Genomic DNA, 5027 nt, shown 5'->3' with positions numbered 1-5027 from the left:
CTCTGCCCTTTCATTGTAACCCTGCAAATTTTCTCTATTCAGGTGTTTATCCAATTCCCTTTTGAAAACCACGATTGAATCTGCCTCCAGCACTCTCAGGCAGTGTAATCCAGATCTGAACCACTCACTCTGTCCCACACCCCTGGTACCATTGCAGAAAATCTCTTCTGTTCATTTCATCCCTCATAAATAATTGAAATGAAATGTTTATTAGGAAATGCACAATATAAAAAAGAGAGAGAAATAAATGCTGAGAAAAATAGAAGTCAATGTTTGGAAGGTAAAAAGAGCAAAAGATGTAACTTTTATTCTGGTTGAGTGAGAGGAATATATCACACTTTGGGGCTTTTTAAGAGGATTTACTGATAAACCTGGGATTTGAGAGGAAGCTGGTTCATGGTTTACAGAACAAATTCAGTCCCTGGGGTGGAGGCAACAGCTGCACCGTCCAATAACAGACAGGACGGGGACACTGTCTCAGGCCTGGTGAGCTCAGTCGATGAAAGCATGAAACTCTGAATCTCAAGTTTTTGAGTTTGAGCCCCACGATGGGTGTTTTTTATTTCCTTTTTAGGCTGATTTTACAGGCATTCTCCAGCTCTGAATTCCTCGGCAGAGAGTTCAAGGACTGTTTGAAATGAAATTCAACAGCAGTATGAGAAAGTCTCTCCTTGATTCAGGACTCTTACCTCTCTGCAGCAACTCGCTGCTGAAGATTGAAATTTATCTCATTTCATTTTCAGCTCATGGTCAGTGTGAATCAGTGAGACTTCTGGCTGTCTCCCACTTCACAATCCATCAGTGCTGAGAAATCAATGGGGAATATTACTCACATGTTACAATGTTTTATAAATACTTGAATGTATTTCACACTGTGTCTAACAGTGTGAATCTCCCCTGGTATATCAGCTCACCAATACTTCAACAGAACATTCACATAATGTGAGCTCTGAGATCTGTTCAGATCCCATTCCCAAGACCTGGAAAGTGGGATTGGGCTGGAATGCTCTTTTTCAGCTGGCACAGACACGATTGCTAAATGGTCTCATTCTGTGCCATAAATTTACTCCATTTTCTATGTTCTATGAAGTGAGGTGTGATTGGGAGGGGCAATTCCACCAGGGTTATATTTTCTACCAAAACAATGACACAAGGGATACTTCACTTTTTCATTCATTCATTCATGCGATGTGGGCATCGCTGGCTAGGCCAGCATTTATTGCCCATGAGAAAGTGGTGGTGAGCTGCGTTCTTGAACCATTACAGTCCATGTGGGGTAGGTACACCCACAGTGCTGTGAGAAAGGGAGTTCCAGGATTTTGACCCAGCGACAGTGAAGGAACGGCGATATAGTTCCAAGTCAGGATGGTGTGTGGCTTGGAGGGGAACTTGCATGTGGTGGTATCCCCTGCATTTGCTGCCCTTACCTTTCTAGGTGGTAAAGGTCGCTGGGTTTGGAAGGTGCTGTCTAAGGAGTCGTGGTGCATTGCTGCAGTGCATCTTGTAGACGGTACACACTCTGCAACTGTGCGTCGATGGTGGAGGGAGTGAATGTTTGCAGATGGGGTGCCAATCATGCGGGCTGCTTTGTCCTGGCGGTGTTGAGATTCTTGAGTTGGAATTGCACCCATCCAGGCAAGTGGAGAGTATTCCATCACACTCTTGACTTGTGCCTTGTGGATGGTGGACAGGCTTTGGGGAGTCAAGAGTCATGGATGAGTGAGAGGAATATATCACACTTTGGGGCTTTTTAGATTTAGATTAGATTTTAGATACAGCACTGAAACAGGCCCTTCGGGCCACCGAGTCTGTGCCGAACATCAACCACCCATTTATACTAATCCTCCACTAATCCCATATTCCCAACAAACATCCCCACCTGTCCCTATATTTCCCTACCACCTACCTGTACTGGTGACAATTTATAATGGCCAATTTACCTATCAACCTGCAAGTTTTTTGGCTTGTGGGAGGAAACCGGAGCATCCGGAGAAAACCCACGCAGGCACAGGGAGAACCCAGAATCGAACCCAGGTCCCTGCAGCTGTGAGGCTGCGGTGCTAACCACTGCGCCGCCCTGTAAGAGGATTTATTGATAAACCTGGGATTTGAGAGGAAGCTGCTTCATGGTTTACAGAACAAATTCAGCCCCTGGGGTGGAGCCAACAGCTGCACTGTAATTACTCGCCTCAGGATTCCAAGCCTCTGACCTGCTCTTGTAGCTACGTTATTTGTATGGCTCCCCATGGTAACCCCTATAATGTTGATAGTGCTGGATTCAGTGATTGTAATGCTATTGAATGTCAAGGGGAGATGGTTAGATTCTCTCTTGTTGGAGATATTCATTGCCTGGCACTTGTGTGGTGCGAATGGTACTTGCCACTTATCATCCCAAGTCTGTGTGACTGAAATAGCTCAGTTGGGAGAGTGTTAGATTGAAGATCCCTGGTTCAATCTGGGGTTTTGGCAGTTCTCCTTTATTCTGCATCGCCATTTGGTTTTGACTCTTGAGCTGCACAATTTACACTGAAATTATTTACCCAACTCTGAAGGTTGGATTGGAATAGAGAGATATCAAGGATGGGAAATATTTACATTGTCTGCTGTAGCTTATTCTCTATCTCTCTGTGTCCTTTTCCCCAGTTTTTGACTCTCTCGGGGCCGGGTGAACATTTGATTTGCTGCATTTGTCCCAAACTGAAGCCTTTTCCACATCTCTGGGTGGTCAGACTCGCTCTGTCTGTTTTTGTTGCTCGTGACCATTAACGAGAACAGGCCACGAGTTCAACGTTTATCAGCAAACGGAAGATAATTGGAAAGAATTCTGTGTTACTCCAGACCAGTGACAAAGATACAATGGGTGTTATTCAAAATAAGTTTCCTCTGACATTTTATGTAAACTTGTTTGTATCTAAAAGTTGGATTTTAAGTGTAACAAAAATGTGTCAAATTATTGACTGACCATGTGACAGCACACATGGGGATCAAATCCACAGCCTTGTTGTTATCAACACTGCGTCCTAACCAACTGAACTAAGTGGCCTATAGACAGAGCCAGGTATGGGTTTGAGCCGCACGCTGGGCGGCTTGTGTTTTATTTCTCACACTGGGTGACAGAGCAATTGTACAAACAATGGACACATCACATCCCTGAAACATTGTTCTGATATAAAACAGTGTGAAATAAGAACTGAGCATGGAAATGGAACGGAACCAGAAATCAGGACTTTAATCTGTTAAAGTTGATCTTGAAATTCAACCATTCACTGAACATTCCAAAAGATTGAATTCTCTCCTGATATAAAATCCAGGAACTTGAGCTGCTGTAAAACATAACTGAGCCTGATGTGATTTGAACACGCAACCTTCTGATCCAGAGTCAGACGCGCTACCGTTGTGCCACAAGCTCACAGATAATGCAAAATATTCCATTCCTGGCAGATTTACTTCTTGTTTAGATTCAGTGATTGAAATTAATTCAATCCTCATCTGACCTCCACTCTGAAAAGGCCTGCCACCCGACCTGAACCCGACGGGACCTGACGACCTGTGTCGGGTTCGGGTCATGTCGGGTCGCTCTTCCGTGTCTGGCTTTTGGACTCGGGTAGGGTCAGGCCAGGTTCAGGTCAGGCTGGGTCCAGGTCGGGCTGAGTCCGTGTCGGACACACACAGTAAGTATTCCATTTAACTCTGCTGGGAAGTTGAGTTTAATAAGTGTCAAAAGTTGAAAAGCCAACCAAAGCCGGGAGTCCGGGTCATTCAGGAGGGAAACTCTGAGTCTGCTCAGTGAGCAAGTGAGCATTTCTATGACGTCATTGCGCTCATGCTGCAGCTTCCTGTAGATTCGAAATCGGGAGGTAGGTAAAGTGAACATTCCGGTGGTCGGGTAAGGCTCGGGTCGGTTTGGGCATGGGAATAAATGGAGATACTCGGGCCGGGTCCAATGTGGTTCTGTCGGGTTCGGGTCGGGTATTTTTTCCTGACCTGAGCAGGCCTTTACCGCTCCGTCGGTTCAGTGCCTTATTTAAACTATTACTTGGAGTTCTGTTTTACAGGGTCTCGGCTGTTTAAGTGTTTCCCAGACCCACTACTCTGATTAATCAGACATTTTGCTGCTAACTGCTGCTGCTACAATTGAAATGTAAAAAAAGAATTTCCAGTGACCTGCAACCAATGGACAAATACATTTCAGAAAGATAAAGCTCATTCACCAATCCACAAATGTGTCTTTCTGCTTATATTTATAAACAACTCCTTCTCTCCACTATGAGAACTAAACAATCACTCCAGTTATTTGAAAGTTAGTACAAGATGTTCCAGTTCATCAATTTTAAAACTGCAGCAGGTATTTTCCAGAAAACTTCTCTGTTGGAACCTCAGTCCCATTTAGATTGAAAGTGGACAATTAATGTATTCACTTGTTCATTGTGGACAGGTGTCTGACTTAGAATAAATCTCATTAACTTTCAATGAGGTGGCAGTATTTCTGTGCTCCCATTTTACACAGTCTGTCCTGTTCATGCACCATGTTTTTATTCTCCTCTCCCATTCTCCACAGGATACAGATTGCAAGCATCATCAATCTAGCTGTTGAAAAGCATTGGAAGAATCTGGTCACACAGGTATTGAAACATTCATTATCTGCCATTTTACAAGTTGGTTGCTTTAAACACAGTACAATGTGCAATCATCTTGAAAAGAGATTCTCTTCAATATCCAATACAAATTGAATTACAAACCTGACAGACAAACACAGGAGAACAAGTGACTAGTGAACACAAACCTCATGGTGCTCATTTTCAGATTTATTGCAGTCACTTACAAAACAAGTGAAAGAATATTACAGTGAAATGATTTGGAAAGTAGGTGTGACTTTTCTTGGTGCCTTTCTTTGCTCTGTTGGTGAAACTTTCTTGCACCTGACTCCTGTTCATGTCTCTGTTTCCTCTATTGAATGAGGAAGGAGGTATTTGATCAGAAATCAACTGGATTGTGTACCTTTGAGAGGGGATTTCAGCACCGTCAGG

The 5027-nt window shown here is 43.7% G+C and overlaps 1 non-coding gene across 1 annotated transcript; it reads right to left on the bottom strand.

Annotated features, from left to right (window-relative positions):
- Positions 1-3337: 3337 nt before the first annotated feature.
- Positions 3338-3409, bottom strand: trnaq-cug (transfer RNA glutamine (anticodon CUG)). The gene has a single exon. It is a non-coding gene; the product is annotated as a tRNA-Gln (tRNA).
- Positions 3410-5027: the final 1618 nt, after the last annotated feature.

The sequence above is a fragment of the Heterodontus francisci genome, unplaced genomic scaffold, assembly GCF_036365525.1.
Source record: "Heterodontus francisci isolate sHetFra1 unplaced genomic scaffold, sHetFra1.hap1 HAP1_SCAFFOLD_286, whole genome shotgun sequence".
In the NCBI taxonomy this organism is placed as follows: domain Eukaryota; kingdom Metazoa; phylum Chordata; class Chondrichthyes; order Heterodontiformes; family Heterodontidae; genus Heterodontus; species Heterodontus francisci.
The sequence above is the reverse complement of the archived record's forward strand: the minus strand, read 5'-3'. Positions and strand labels throughout refer to the sequence as shown.